Source organism: Micropterus salmoides, unplaced genomic scaffold (genome assembly GCF_014851395.1).
Source record: "Micropterus salmoides isolate LMB-PRFRI ecotype aquatic unplaced genomic scaffold, ASM1485139v1 Ms_hic_scaffold_1, whole genome shotgun sequence".
Lineage (NCBI taxonomy): Eukaryota > Metazoa > Chordata > Actinopteri > Centrarchiformes > Centrarchidae > Micropterus > Micropterus salmoides.
Genome location: NW_024040040.1, coordinates 28,013,625 through 28,030,767, shown reverse-complemented (window position 1 = coordinate 28,030,767; position 17,143 = coordinate 28,013,625). Strand labels below are relative to the sequence as shown.

The 17,143-nt window shown below is 41.5% G+C and overlaps 1 long non-coding RNA gene across 1 annotated transcript; it reads left to right on the top strand.

Moving 5' to 3' along the window:
- Window positions 1-13,028: 13,028 nt before the first annotated feature.
- Window positions 13,029-15,791, top strand: LOC119899715. The gene is made up of 3 exons (XR_005443896.1): window positions 13,029-13,117; window positions 14,428-14,545; window positions 15,254-15,791. It is a non-coding gene; the product is annotated as an uncharacterized LOC119899715 (long non-coding RNA).
- Window positions 15,792-17,143: the final 1,352 nt, after the last annotated feature.

Here is a 17,143-nt window from a genome sequence, read left to right as displayed (position 1 = left end):
GAAACAATTGTTAGTTTCTCCATATGTATATTATAGGCAAGTTAGGAAGCACCCTTCTCAAAATGATCATTGACATTTAGGAGAACTATTGCAAGGCATGTATCTTTCAGGAAGTGATTGCACGTTTGCGATATTCAGAATAATGTTTACCGGTATAAGAGAATATGTGAACAGAACACTAAACAGACCTCCAAACAGTGAATAGAACAAACAGGTGACCTTAAAAACAGTCGCTATGGAGACAAAGGGGCGTGACAAAAGCCCTCCGCCTGACACACTCCGTGTAGTCCCACAGCAAAAGGCTGCTCCCGGGGTTGCCTCCGCAAAAGGCACAGTAAAGCAATTAAAACAGAACGGAAAAGTCATTTTACCCTCTCCCACGGCGGGGGAAAGACCCTATTACATACTAAAATTGTAACTTACATACCTATACTAGCCTACTCTCAAATCGCTTATCATTTATGCTTACAAAGTTCGGTAATGATTGCCTACTTACTTCTCAGTTATTCATTATTGTCTCTTTGCATGAACGCCCGCATGAACGCCCGCATGTCCGCGACGCTCAGTGATCCCTCTCCTGCTTTTTTGGATGCTGTAGTCCAGGCGTTGCTCAAGAGTTCTTCTCGGCAATTCTCACGCTCGTCCACCTTTATGTGTATTCCCATCTCACCCAGAGTCGCTACTGCTCCAGAGAGAGTAGGGAATGTCTTCACTCCTGTGTCCAGGTAAATCTTAAGCTGCGCAGGAAAGGGCGATACAGCTCTCACATTCTTCTGTTTAAGTTGCTTAATAACTTCACGCACTTGTTTGCGTTTCTTCTGTGTATCCGCAGTGTAGTCCTGATCAAAATACACCTTCTGGCTTTGGTAGGTAACGTCATGGCTTTTCCATGCCGCTTGTATTATTTGTTCTTTTACTTTGTAGTTGGAGAACCTGACAATAATCGACCGCGGTGGTCGATGTGGAGTCTTTAGGCTTCAAAGTCAGGGAGTGGTGTGCCCTCTCCACACAGAGATCCATGTCCTCCGGTAGTTTGAGTGGTCCGTATCCTGTCAGTTATAAAGGGAATCATGTAGTTTTTCTTGTATCCCATAAATGCGCAGGTTATTACGCTTCGCTCTTGATTCGAGGTCCTCACATTTAGCTGATAGTTTGGCTTCTCTTTGTAACAAATAGCGCATTACATGGTCATGGCGGACTAGTTGATCTTCAGCGTCGCTCACTCTTGGTGTCACCAATTTGCTGCTCAAAATTAGTCGTTCTCTCGAGTAGATCTTTCAGGGATGTTTCCACCCTAGACAGCATACCTTTAGTGTTGTTGGAAGCATCGGTGTGTTCCTGTCTCAGTTGTTGTAACTCCGCGAGCACCTTCGCCATTTTGTCTTCGTTCAAGTCCATGGCCGGTTCAGCATGTTGACGTATTTCTTCTTTTTTTGTAGATTTACTCTTCTTGTCAGCTTCTTCAAGTGTAGACATCATCGATTTTGTTCAACGGTACTTTATACTGGAATATGGGTTACTTGATAGTGTAGTGGACCTAAATTTATTAGTTATGCATTTTAATAAATTTATGAGAATTGATACCCAATTATGAATTATTATTCATAAAATCAGAATTTCCTCGTAAAGGGCACCACCGGAGTTGTTATAATCCTAGAGTCTCCGGACCTCTAGGTAGTTTTGAATAATTATACAATTATTACTAGTGATCAGTTAGTTAATAATCGCTCAATTATCTTAAATCAGTCAGTCAGTCTCATATCTAAAGGGTCAATTCTCTTGGCAGGAACTATAAATAGGCAACACACACAGCTCTTGATTATATTACAGTGAATTTATTCTCTAACTAAGGTGATAAAAAGATGGTTGGATACAGGGAACATAAACATTTGCTGAACAATGAGCCTGGAGGTTCGATTGTGGGAAGCATTTGACTCATACGGCATAGAAGAGCTAATGAAAGTAAACTAATGCTATAGTTTAGGAGTTAAAATGGACATCTGATCACAGGACGTGTGTTAAGTCTTACTGCTTGTCGACAGCCTGCTTTTTGCCTGTTGCACGGGTCCCACTCTAGCTGCCGATCCTGGCTTCTTGCTAGGGATTCTTCGGGGTTCTCCGTGTCTGATTGAAAACGCCTCCTCCGTCTGGCAATTCGGCTGTTTGCTGGTTTCCTTCGTTGTAGCTGGCGAGACCACGTGGCTTGGTCTGACCTCGGTGAAGTTGGCTTGACGAAAAGGCTTAAAATGGAACTTGGTCGTTCCTGAATTAGTCCAGTGTAACTTAACGGACTCATAACTTTAACAAACAAAAGAAATAAAGAAAATAAAACAAACTGAAGGCAGATCGATGTCTCGGCACTTCAGGTGTGTAGCTTCAAGCGAACAAAGGCCTGTTTGTTTCGCTGGTCGACTCTGGGCGTGTTGCCTGGCGAGGCACGCTACGCGCGTGCCGAAGCATCCAGAGGCCAGAGTGGAAGAGCGACCAGCGAAGCGAAGAGAGCAGAGCAGAGAGAAGAGACAAGAGTCTAGAGCCTAGAGCGAAGAGACTCGCGAGCAGGTCGCGTGTCGCTCTTTTGTTGCCTGGGGCGTGGTTCCCCAGGGGGCGTCTCAGGTTTCCCAAGGGACTGCCTTTCCAAACTTAATGTCTAAAGAAAAGAAATCTATTTGCACGTATTATAATCAAATATTTTCCACAATCGAACCTCAATGGTTGAACGGTTGTACTGTTCTAAGCATTTGGTAAATTGTCACATTATTGGTCAGGATTTTTATACATTTAACCGCATTTCCGACGAGGGCATGTAATACTTATTTCGTCCACTTGGGGGAGCTCAGGTTACATGAGGAAAGCTTGGATTAAATCAAAGATCGTCTCTCCTTAGGAACCGGGGAATATTGTTGATTCATCCTTAAATTCAAGCTGGCGATTAAGAGTATAGTAAAACATTTCTTTGTCATCATTTCTAAAGGGATTTTGTAAGAAAGTATTATGAACAAGCATTGATTACATCAGATGAAGGAGTGTCTTGCTGAAAATAAAAATACTGCACAAGTAACTTCTTTTCAGCACTATTATCAACAACAGATAGCAACAACAGTTAACATAACTACTCAAATAGAGGCAAACATATTCAGGTAACTAAAGATTTAATTAAATTTAATTAGATGCTTTGAGTCTTTTGGAGAATGCAGTCCTTTGTCATCCAAAGTTCAGTGTCTGGAACATGTCACACTTAGGTGAGACAAGGAGTATCCTTTTGATGTGGTAATAAAACAAAGAATAAGGTCAGTTTCCACGGAAACGTGTGTGGTGGGGTAAGTTTTGATAGGCTGTTCAGGGAGATGCCAATGGCTGGCTCGTGTCCCTTTGTCAGTTTAACAGTCAGGCCCCGCGTTATCAGCTTCGGAATCAAAAATGGTGCCAGTTTTATGGTCGGGCTAGCACTTAGAGAAAGCAACTTTGACCCCTCCCCATCTTCTCTGGGGAGGAGAAAGGAATTTAGGGTAGCTCCACATTTATTCAATGAAAAATGCACAAATCCACACCGTTGTTCACTACAATAGGATTTCGGCTAGTTTTTAGGGCCTTTCCCCGGAGCGGTAAAATCAGGCTGTTTCTTCGTTCATGGCGTCACCGGAAGTCGATCACCTCTTGTTTTATAACGTGTTCTGGGAACAATCAGTTCTTGGCCTGAAGACCTCAGAGAGCCACCAGAAATGTGTGCATGCAACAGATCCTGGTTGTAAGAGGGAGCTTGACCATGCAAGGCTCTGTAAGTAATGGTTAAAATTTTAAAATGTACTCTAAAACCAATCGGAAGCCAATGAAGAGCCTTAAGCACAGGGGTAATGTGCGATCTCTTGTTAGTTTTAGACAAAAGCCCTGCAGCTGCATTCTGCACAATTTGCAGTCGGTCTATGGAGGATTTGTTTAGACAAGTGTATAGTACATAGCAATAATCCAGACGAGAAGAAATAAAAGCATGAACAAGCATCACCATCTCTTCTTTAGAAACCATAGATCTAATCTTAGCAATGTTCCTGAGATGGAAAAAACAGGAACGAACCACAGATTTAACATGACTGTTAAAACACATAGATTTGTCAAAAATGACTGATCGACCAGATTTTGCACAACATTACCGTCAGAGGATGATAGAGCCCCAAGGGCCTGCCTAATATTAGGGGTAATGTTGTCTGGGGCAAAAATCACCACCTCAGTTTTGTCTGTATTTAGTTGCTAAAAGTTGTCCGCCATCCATTTGTTAATGGAGACTAAGCAATTGTGCAACACGGACAGTTTGTCTAGCCTATGAGGACTAAAAGATAAATATAATTGGATGTCATCAGCATAACAATGATAAGATATGTCTTCAAAGCTACCAATAATCTTTCCAAGAGGAAGCATATACAGACTGAACAGCAGGGGGCCAAGCACAGAACCTTGGGGCACACCACAGGACAAAGGAGCAGAGTCTGACATATATGTTCCTATGGACACAGAGAAACTCCTGTCAGAGAGATAGGAGGAAAACCAGTTCAGAGCTGATCCAGTAATGCCCACAGATGTTTTCAGTCTATCAATCAGGGTGCAGTGATCAACAGTATCAAACGCTGCACTGAGATCTAATAGGACCAGCAAAAAACATTTACCCCCCTTCAGCTGCCATCAAAATATAATTTGAGACCCTAAGGAGGGCAGTCTCAGTTGAATGTTTTTTATGAAAACCAGACTGAAATTTATCAAAGATATTATGGGAATCCAAAACATTATGTAGCTGGTTCGCAACAACCTTTTCTAGAATTTTCAAAAGAAAAGGCAATTTAGAAATAGGCCTATAGTTTCTAAATGAAGCTGAATTAAGATTGTTCTTTTTCAAGATAGGCTGAACAACCGCATGCTTAAAACAGCTGGGGACCTGGCCCAGCTGAAGAGATAAGTTTAAAATTGAAACCAAACATGGGCCAAGTAGATGTATGGATTTTAAAAGCAAAGATGTGGGTAAAATATCAACAGGGCTTTGTGAAGGTTTCATCATGCCCACTAACTTAATGATGTCATTCAGGGTAATGGGGCAGAAGGAGTCTAGTATTGAAAGTCTGTGATGTTTAACTATATGGGGGTTTGCAGATGGAACAATGCTTGCCCTGACAGCTCTAACCTTGTCCACAAAGTGAGACAAAAAGTGGTTGCAGTCAACATTTGAAAACACAGGGACAATACATGCAGCAGGAGAAACAATGTTGTTAATGGTCTCAAACAGAGCTTTAGGGGTTTTTTTACAGGCAGATATCAGGTTAGTAAAGTAAGAGGATCTAGCATCCTTGATCATTCCGTTTAAGTCTATTAAGAGCTCTTTAAGATGCAGGCGGTGGACTTGTAGCTGAGTTGCTTTCCATAAACGCTCAGTTCTCCGACGGACACGTCTCAAGCTGCGAATGGCGTCATTCATCCACGGGGATGTATTAACAGAGGGAATTTCTCTAGTGTTAAGAGGCGCCACTTTGTCCAACAGCAGGGTGTAATGATCATTAAACGCCTGTGCACAAGCTTGTGTCAAATGCAGCTGAAAATTTCTCACACAGTAAGCTGGTTAATCAAAGGAGCAGGACGCTCGTTTAGCAGGCAGAGGATCCTCATCACAAACAAGATCAAATAAGATGCATTTGTGATCACTAACAAATACATCTTCGATGCAAACATTATTAATGTTTAAACCATGAGAAAGAACAAGATCGAGCGTATGTCCCTTGCTGTGCGTAGGACCAGAGACATGCTGAGTGAAGTTAAAAGATTCAGTAACATTTAGAAATTCCCACATCCACATGAATATTAAAATCGCCAACAATGATCACTCTGTCCAGCTTAATAATGGATGATAAGAAGTCAGAAAAATCTGTAAGAAAAGTGGCCGCTGGCCCAGGTGGCCGGTAGACTAAAATACAATAAAATGTATTTGAACAACCAACCTTAGTCACCTGTAGTTCAAAAGAAGTGTACGTGCCAGTGCTTATTGACTGGCAGATAAAATGTTTTTTAAAAACCACAGCAAGACCTCCACCACGGCCTGTGAGTCTCGGCGTGCTGATAAAAGTACAGTCCACAGGACAGAGCTCATTCAAGTGATAGTATTCCATATCCCGTTGCCAAGTCTCCGTGAGCAACAAGAAATCCATGTTCTTGAAGGTAAATAAATCACTGAGCAAAAGAGACTTGTTTGCAATTGAACGGGCATTTATCAGACCCATCCTGAGCGGTGCAGGAACATCTGAAGCAGAGAAAGAGGCTTGCGGCAGCGACCACAGATGCACGGAACACACACCGCGACCAGTGGTAGGGTTTCTCCGGGGCACCGGGACCAGAGTCCTGGGGACGTCGGGAAGACAGAACGAAGACATGAAGGTCTGGCGTCGCTGTCAAAGACCCCCAGCTTCAAGAGTTTTTTCAGATGAACCTGCCTCCCTGCCCTCTTTCCTCGCTTTCTCTGCCGTCTATTTGTAGGTCATATTAGGCCCTCTCCCTGCCGCAAACACACAGCAGTTGCAGTCGGAGGTACAAACAAGGCTGCAAACTCACCTGTACCACTCCAGGTACATCTGTCACCGCACTCCGCCATGGAGGATCGGATCAACAGCATTGTTTGGCGATCGTAGACCCATGCAGTAGACACGTTTGTTGACAAACTTAGTAGCAATAGGAAGGAAACAAACAAAACGAGTCTGGACGAACAACCAGCCGCAGCGGTGAAGCCAAACACAGACGCCATGCCGGGACCGGAAGTGAAATGTGTCTGTAAGAACCTGATATAGTGCTTATGAACACTTCAACCTGTAAAATGTGAAAGCAGTGTTTCCCATAATTAGCCTATAATTTGGATAATTATCAATGCAGACCGCCACATACTGATGTTCAAAATTTTTACTAGGCGTATTTAAAATAATTTTGATTAAGGAGCTGTATTTAGGAGCATATTCGTGCAGCACCTCCTGGCAATTTGACAATTTCTGAGTAACTTGCCCAACACTGACCGTGTCTGCCTCCCGAACCCAAACTGGAACCTGGTTCCACAGGAGAGGTGCTTGATAGCTAAAGGCTCTGGCTCACATTCTACTTTTGGAGAATCTAGGAACCACAAGTAACCCTGCATTCTGGGAGCGCAGTGCTCTGGTGGGTTAGTAAGGTACTATGAGCTCTTTAAGATAAGATGGTTCCTGACTATTAACAGCGCACTTCTTTCATCAAGGTAAAGAAAATAAAGTACAATTACGTTGCAAACAGTGCTCATACATAACTCAGTGTTTGAAGTAACGTACAAGTCATTAATATTCTGAAGTGGTCCCATATACAACTTACTCCAACACTCATTATTACTCCAGTGTGGATACAGGACTCACTGCCCTCTATCAGTTACATGCATACAACATGTGAATAATTAAGTACCCCTACAGACATACAGTAAAACACTGTGTATTGAAGTTGCTAAATAGACTGGGCTACTGATAAAGTAAACAAACCAACTGATCCCACAATACTGATAAAAGATACATAAGCAACACCACAAACAGCTTGAGCACGGGGTTAATGCAGACAGGTAGCTAGCCCCTCCTGAACATCACTGTAAGGACAACAGTGCCGCCAGAACTATGCTGAGTTGTCGTAACTACTGTCTGGCAAGCTAAAGTCCAGCTAAATCAACATAGTGCTTATGAACACTTAAACGCCTTAACCTCATAGAACAGAACATAAGTACTATACATGTGTGGAGATACACCTGTCAACCCTGAGCCATGGATTATAAAATAAAAGCGGGAGTTTAGATCACTGGTTGCTCGGCCTGTGGTGAAGCTAGCGGAGGTGCTAATGCTAACCACTAGCTAACTATCCTTAATAACATACCCATGTATATGTATATGTATTGTTGCAAACTCTAAACAGTTCATACACTCACTCTTAGTCTCTGTAATATTCCCTTATGGCTTTAGATACGTTTCCTGGCAAACACCCACCTGTTAAATGGATAAAAGATGTTAATAGTAGCCAGTGAGGCTGACGCAGTGTGATACTTTGGCTTCTTCTCTCAGTAGACTGAGAACCGTTCAGAAGGCCACAAGACAAAATGCGTCGCCTTAGGAGACTGCCACCCCCTCTGCTGGAGGAAAGGGTAGCAGCACCCAAAACTGACAACCTTAACATGAGAATTTAGGGAACACACAAAGGGAATAATAAATAACAAATCAACATCATAATAAATCAATATAAATGTGGACACACATTTAGTGGGTGTCGCATTTGCTGTCATTCAAGAAGGGAATGAAACCCAGAAGGGAGTATTATAGATGGATGACATATGCATCCCTGAAAGTATGCTGATGGCAGCATACTTTCAGGTATGCTGCCATCAGCATATGGTGCCATCAGCATACTTTCAGGGATGCAACACCCAAGGGCTGGAGAAGGAACAGGTCAAAGAACATTACTGCATAATCTCCATGAGGATGTGCAGTATGATGTCACCATGCACTGCCACAAGGGAGACCTCACCATGCAGGAAAACTGGCGATATGGCCACCTGGCTTGGGAAAAGCTCAAGTGCTTGGTCAGGACTTGAGGATGGCATTGGGGAAAATGCCAATTTCCACAGATCCTTAGAACCAAGAAACAGCATTCGGCTATGATGTCACTGAACCCTTTAACAGGAGAGAGCACAGAGCTCCTTTTGCCATCCACTACTGCATGAGCAGAAATACGGAGGTCTTTCAGTTTCAGTGCTGAACTTTTCCCTAAGTGTAGGACTAGCTTGCCGGTCAAGAGCAGACAGTTCTTTTGTTCACTTTTGTTTTTGTGTTACTAAACACGTTTTTGGATCCCAAAGGAAACCATCACGACTCTCACTGTTCATTTACCAAGAGGAGGACAAAACCCCTCTAAGTACGTGTGGTATCTTTCTGCTGCCGCCAAAGAATCAGCTGTGCCATGAGTCCATTACAAGTACGGTACGACAGCCTCGTCAGTATTCAAGCCAAGAGTCTCTGCTGGATTACCAAACGGACTTACACATGAAATCGCTATCAAGAAGAGATTCCTCGTAAGAGGCTTTTCTATGTCTTTGTTTGACACACCGGGGCTAGGGGGGGCTATAGCCCCGGCATAAATCTTCATAATTGTACTGGACTTCTGTTGAATGTGGTGTGAACTGTAGCTAAAATTGCCTTACAAAGTGATGCTGACACCAAGATATCGTCCATATATTAATGTGTTCTTAGCATCCCCAAATATTGGTCTAGCCCGACCAATTGGAGAGACCTCTTGGATGAGGAGACGTGTTAGATACTTTTTCAGCTAACGTTATTTACTGGTCCCCTCTGTTAGCTGCTCTAAGTGATGCCAAAGAATATTTAGAAGTGATGAACTAGGGAGAAATGGTATGACCATCAGCTAGAACTGCCATACTGTTTCAGAAATAAATCTACAATCAGCTGTCTGTCTCCACCACCACTCACCTACAGTAATATTAAACACACTGCTGTGACATGGGAGGAAGCTGGGAGAGGGCAATGAAAAATTTGAGTTGTTGGTTGGTTTGTTTTCACATCACAAGCGTATCGCACCAGAATCCACTTGGAAGCAGGACCACCGAACAAAAAGTGTGAAAGCAATACTCATGAAAAATCTCGGAGTGGCAGGGGCCCTATTAAGGGGTTTTAAGGGGGTGGAATCAACGACAATACAAATAGGACACAGTGTCCACACTGGTGCTGTTTGCTGCATGAGACAAGAATGTCTTGCAGAGAGATGGGGAGCAACACGTAGGAAAGGGTTGCATGCAGGAATCCGGGCCACTGCAGGAAGAACTCAGCCTTGTACATGGGGCGGACGTTCTACCAAGTGAGCCAACCATGCCCCCATTCCAACTATTTTCAACACTTTGTATTGTACTATGTATTAGTGTTGCATTTCAGTCACTGCGGGTTTATGTGTGTTAATGTCCCAGCCCAATTGTATTTTGCAGTAACATACACTTACCACGAGATGGCAATAGCTACATTTTAAGTACCATATGGGAACCTTGTAAGTTACAGAATGTTCTACAACATGGTGCTGGAAATGTTTCAAAATAAAAGCCTTGGTAGGAAATAAAGGGCTTTTAAAGTAAAGTGTTCTCAAAGAAGCTTGTATATATTATATTTATAGCGTGTAAGTCTGATAAAATTATAGCTGATCAACAGATACAGTGTGTAGACTGACTGCCAAAGCATAAATGAGGCACCATGTCCCCAGATAAAGGCCCAAACTCACACTGAAGTCACACTGTGGCCATGCTGGGCCTTATCACAGTCATGCAAATGAGTACTAATTAGCGCTAATTACGGCTGCCTGTCTTCAGTGTTATATAGCGATGTACAACTACTTTTTCTCTCTCAATTTCCTCAACAAGGATGGTTAAAGATACACGTATTGGGCACTGTAAATGGGGGTACAGGAATGTATCCTATAGATAAGTGCTTAGTTTTTCTATGCTCCTGATTGTGGCCTATCTACACTAATGCAGATGCATTTGAAAAAAATGCCTTTCTCTCCGTTATGGCTTCTATCCACACTAAGGTAGACATTTCTTTTGATGCAAGAAAGTGTTGTGGTAAACACTTACAAATCGATCTACTGTACATCCAAAACCTCAAATATGGTCATGAACTCTATGTAGTAACCAGAGGAGACATCATAGATACACATGGCCACAATGAGTTTCCCTCGCAGGGTGTTTGGGCTCACTCTTAGAGACAGGGTGAGGGGCACTGACATCCAGAGAGAGATCAGAGGAGAACAACATCCACCTGGAAGGAAACAGTTAGGAAAGTTAAGATCTTTTATACCAGTGGTTCTTAACCTGGGGGTCGGGACCCCCCTGGGGGTCGCGAGAATCCTACTATAGACACAAAAATAGAAGAAACAAAACATTAGAAATAACTAGACGGACTATAGTTGTGAATGGAGTCACTTTGTTTGAACACTGTAAATATTTTTGGACTGTTTAATCCAGTAGGTGGCGGTCCAGGAGCCTCGTCTTAATGATGGTTGGTTTAAGGCTTATTTTAGGATGAGTCGGGGACAGTTTGTTGCAACCTCTGGACAATCCAAGCAACTGTAAACTTCCGTCAACACAACTGAGGACCCGTCTCTCCATTCATTAGATTGGACAATGGAAAAAAAACGTGTCCACATGCAGCAAATGGCACGTCACCAAAATATCAAACAGTTGAGTTAAAAAAAACACTAAAAGGAAAATGCCACTTCAGAATATAGCTCATTATGATAGATGAACACAGAAGCCTATAGTTCCTTAGGATTCTCAGTGCTGAGTGTATTGAATGAATCTGTTGGTTGTTTAATGTTTTCTTATTTTTCTCTGATTATTCTTAGAAAATTAAAACTGTTGAGTTTGTTAAGTGATGTGGCACACCTTAATTTCCCATTTGGTTTGCATAAATTTAAAGAGACCTTATTCGGAGTTCAGCTTCAAAGTTCCCTTGCAGTGAGACAGCAGAAAAAGAGAGAAACACTGTCATTTTGCTTGCATTTAGTGTTTTGGTAAACTATGGCTACTCTTGTATTTTTTATGGTATTCTAAAGAAAATGATGAAATACAAAGCCCTAATGGCCTGGTTACAGGGCATCCCTGTGCCTTGGCTGAGATCCATTTAACAAGACCACTCACTGCTGCAGGGTTTACTCCCAGCCCATCAATACATTTATCATCCTGTACATAGGTATAATTATAATATTAAGAGAGGAGAGCCACTGAAACAAAGCTGTACACAGAGAGGTAGTGCAGGTCATTTAAAGAATTACTTAGATAGACACCTGAGAAGTATCTTTGTGGTTATTATACCGTAAAACTTTGATTAATAGCCCGGGCTTTTATTTGCTAAAATCACTGAATTGACCCTGCCTATATTTGGGACAGGCGTCCATATCGCACATCGCACAAAACTGAAAAAGGCTACTATGAAACAGTTTATTTATTTCAGTAACAGAGTATTACTTACTGTACTTACTCATTTGATCTAGCTTGGCAGATGACTTATCTGTTTTGAAGGCAGCAATGAAAAACAACAACCCAGTGAAGGCTGAGAAAAGTATGGCAGAAGTTAGCAGACTTCACATGACAGGATTCACAACTTCGAAAAATTTTTATGAAAAGCAGTTTTGATTCTTTTAATTGGTGGATACAGAGTATAGGAATATAAATAATTATATTCGCTTAAAAGGTAACTGAGGATGGCATGTAAAATGCAGATTACAGGGGTAAATCTATATGAATTAGACTTTGGGGCTCGTTGTTTTCGTAAAATGAACTGAATGATTGAATTGTGGAGAATCAAACTGATCTAATAATGTGTAGCATGTCCATACTGACATATTGATAATATGTTTAAACATTAATATTTGAATTCAAAGATCCAAGCAACTCAGCTAAAGCAGGCGACCCTGCGGTGTTTATACATCCAAATTAATTTATCGTCACAAAACTTAGTGGCTGGATTGCGGGGACTTTGTAGTAATATGGTATGCATACCATTTGGCTCATATGGAGCTAAAAGAGTCTCAATAAAGATAAATGCACGCACTACATTCACATATGCACACACAGGATTCATAAATACACACACAGGATACACAAATGCACACAAAATTCACAAATGCACACACAAAATTAAAAAAGCACAGAAGATTGACAAATGCACACAAAATTCAGAAATGCACACATAATTTACAAATGCACACAAGATTCAGAAATGCACAAGACAAGATTCAGAAATGTATTTCTGGTGCACACACAAACATATCTTGATTTACAAATCTGGTCTGTGAATTTCACTGCATTTGTATGTGAATTTTGAGACTCCCCTGACTTGGCTCGACACACAAATGCCTTTCTTTAAACAGGGAATGATTTGCAACCAATCAGATATCTCCCTTGTTTCAGCCAATCACAAGAATACACCCCACGTGGGGGATGATTTACTCATAAGCCAATCATACAGCGCTATTTCCATGTGGTGCGGGCTAGCGGTGGAGTGAACTCAACATGGCTTCTGGCAACGACAGGGGAGCGGTAAGTGAACTTAACATATTTAGCTAGTTGTGTCCTTGTTATGATATTTTGTATAATTATTAATGTTAATCAGTTTAATTGTGTTAAGCTATGCTAGTGTGTCTGCATGCTAATAGGGTCAGGCTAGTATCTTTCCATAAAGTTGAAGTTCTTGTGAATAAAGTGACTGTTTAACAGGGTCTGTCGCCCCAAAGCGAGGTAGCAGCTCAGGCTTTTGTGCAATTATTGGCTCGGGAGCTGTCCTTGGCCCCAAGCCAATAGAGAGTAACCTTGCAGTAGTCAGGGCTGGAGGCAGTGCTCCTCTGCCGGTTAGCGATGCTAGGGTGAGACAGGCCATGAGAAGGTGAGACATTCATTTGCTAGTAAAGTATAAAGAGATGGCGTAACGTTAGTCCCTCATCTAACTATTCTTATTGTCATCTGTCTGGTACAGTTGGGAATCTGAACTCCAAACTCCAAAATTAAATTTATTCTGGGGGAAAAAAATTTGGTTCTGCTTATCGTTTCTACACACCACATAAACCTTTATTATTAAACAAAAATGCTTCATATCTTTAAGGACTTATCTACATGCCAGGACATGGCCGCCTCAGGCATTAATGCAGCTAGCACATGGGTTTGTTTACATGCCACAGTGCTGTGGAGACTGAAAGGGGATACCAGCATGTACAGCTAATGTCACATGGATGTGTAAATGGCCAAATGTGTGGCTTCACTTTGTTTAAGATAACTATGAGGTGAAGTGCAATGTAATGTGCTGACTAAACAAGGTCACTAAACAACAAGTGTAGTGTGTTGGATGCCTGCAGCTGTGTGTCATGTTGTGTTCTGTATAACGCTTCTTCTGTGGTTATAATGTCTCTACAGCGCAGTTGTTCACGTTGAATGGAAGCCCTTTCTGCTTACACCAGTGTGTGTGTGTGTGTGTGTGTGTGTGTGGGTCTGTGTGCGTTGCATGTATGTAAATTGACTTGACAGACACGTCCTTATGGTAACGATATATTGATAAGCTGCATGTGAAAAATACACGGTCAAACTATAGGAATGAGTTTGCTTGGCAGTGTTGTGTAACTTTGACTAGCAGCCAGCAGCTAGCTTTCTCAGACAGCAAAGCTGCAGTCAGTGGCTCGTTGTGCAGTGCAGTGAGATCTAGACATGCTTACTGTACAATATGGCAACAAATTAACATTACTTAATTTATCAAAAGTGGCAATACTACAGCAACTGTTGAGCCCCAACAAATTTAGATCACTCTGCAACATTTAACATTCAGTCTGACATGAAATATGTTTATATTTGATCCCTTGTAGACCCTGTCCAGAGCATTACCTAGCCACAACACAACTTTGACAACAACGAGGATGAGGATGATACTGTTCCATTGGAGAAAATCAGTCTCGTCACTGGATTTTTGAGAAATCATAGAAGGTAATAAATGGTCTTTATTTCGTCATTTTTCATTCTCATCTTAATTCACACATAATTGTCATAACAATCCCAGTTGCTACAATAATAAAGTGGTTCTTCATATTTACCACATTTATGTGCATTTGTGTTTCATTTCATCTCAGTGTGAGCTGGTTTACTGTTTTATTGTCAAAACGTCATATTTCTCTCCCTCCTCCTTTCTGTCCTCTGCTGTGTGCTTTACAACAGCAAAGGGAAAGGAGAAGAGATAAAGAAATGTTTGACAGAAACAGTAAAGCCCAGCTCACACTGAAAGAAAAAAAACACAAATGCACATACAATTGGTAAATGAAACTTCATACTTTGTTTACATTCCACAGTATTTACAGCAGCATTTAAAGTAATCCTTTTGACCTTCTAAACTAGGAGAGGAAAAGAGACTACAGGGATTTTTACTTTTGTTACAAGAGACTTTAAGTTTAAGTTCAGTACTGTGATTTTTGTTTTGAAGTGTAGCACATTGTCTTATATTTGTCATCTGTTTTAAAGCCCTGTCTAAACAGCAAGCATTGCTAATGTGTTATCTTTACTTGAGTATCTAAGAGTGCCATAACTGGATTTTTAAAAAAGATAAGAATCTTATGAGAGAATCATTACATCCTATTTTTTGAAAGATCTACTCCAATGTAAAGTTTTGAGGGGTCACGAGTACAATTTTCTCTTCCATAGTATCACCAGACATGATGAAGTTTTGGGTCGGGTGGGAACTGCCAACAAGACACGTCAATGTTGAGGTTGTAACCTCAACTTATCCAGTGGTTTCTCGCCTGCTTCTTCAAGTTGAAGCTCCCCAGCCACTACCAGACAAGATTTTTCACCAGGACTTGATGATGGCCCTCAGTTCCATACGTTCTGCCTTTGTACGCTCAAATGTCATCAACTTCTTGCCCTCTTTTGAAATGGAATCATTTAAAATAGCTTCTATTCCATTTTCAGGCACCACCTTCACCTGTCGAGATAGATATTTTGGAGTTGGTTTGGTAATTGTCTTTGGCCTGGGTTTTTCTTCTGTTTTATATGTCCACTAGTACTGAAGTTATTTTCATATTCTTAGCTGCTAGAGTATGTTTGTGATGTCATCTGCACCGCTGCAGTGCAATGAGCTTGGATCATATAAAGATCATCTCTTTGTGTTCCTACTCAATAAAGAGAGATGTGGCAGCTTTCTTGGCCTCTCTAGTTCATTAAACTCAGAGACTTCCATAGACATTTAGTAGTAATTATTGAACAGTTTATACAGCTAGTACATGTTTAACAAATTCAGATGTTTAGGTAGACACCAGTTTCTCCAATATTACTGTTGCCCTTTTACAGTATTCTGTTCTCTTATCTTGCCTCAAGTAAGTTCTCAACATATTGGACAGTGTTGAAATATGTCCGCCCCAATCCAACCGTCATATTGCTGCAGGCATCTGTGTTGTCTTGCAGTGCCATCATTTCCAGTTCCAATCAGGGATGTTGACCCTGAAATGAGGCTCATTTGTGTCGCCACTCTCCTCCTATTGAAAATCTCGGGTTGGGTATTCCCTGACAAAGACATTTGTGTGTATAAAAATGATGCATATTAAATGTTATTGAACAAATTTACACGTGTGCACTGTGCCCATATCAATACATATTACAAAATAGTTGTAGACAATACCGAAAAACGGATGCTATTTTATGTAAATAAATGAATCATTGATTGTGTTTAAAATGTGAAGGTAATTACATTTTCAAAACCAAGAAAAGACCTGGTCCCTGTTTCAGAAAGTGGGTTTTGTGAAAACTGAGTACAGGTGCTGGTCATATAATTAGAATATCATCAAAAAGTTGATTTAATTCAGTAATTCCATTCAAAAAGTGAAACTTGTATAATGTACACATTCATTCCACACAGACTAATATATTTGAAGTGTTCATTCCTTTTAATGTTGATGATTATGTAACGGGGTAGACCTGTATCAGCCAATTTTGAGTGCAGTGGTAGTGTGAGGGGTGAGCACTTAGAGTGAGTGTGCATTTGGTTGGTGTGGTTTTGCACTGGGGTTGATTGTATGGGTATGGACTAATTGCAGACAGGTGTGCTTGGGCATGACCTCATCTGCAAACTATTTAACCAGCCACACACTAGGCTCAAGAGTCTTCTGTTTGTCTCCTGTGTGCAGGTAGAGTGATTTTGACTGTCTTCTTCCCTGGGGGTAGCTCTTGTTATGTGGTAGTGTCTGTATGGGATGGTTTATAAATTGATGTTGTTGAGTCTTCTGTTTGTCTCCTGTGTGCAGTGTGCGGGTGTGCTGAGGCTGCTGACTCTTTGCAAGAGTGTGGTACACGGCTGGGTCGTGGTCTGGGGAACTGCCAGTGTAGAGCCTCCACTTAGTAGAGTTACCAGAGGCCCAAGCAGTGAGGCTACAACCGACCAGCCTGTGACCAACAGCAGACCCGTTCCTGTTGTGTTTGGCTTCGCCCACACAGGAAGACGAAGTTGAGCACACCCAGCTATGACGAACTGCACTTCCGTTTAACTAACAGTTTCCCCCATTTGAACTCTTTAACTATCTTAGCCTCAGTCTGGTTTTA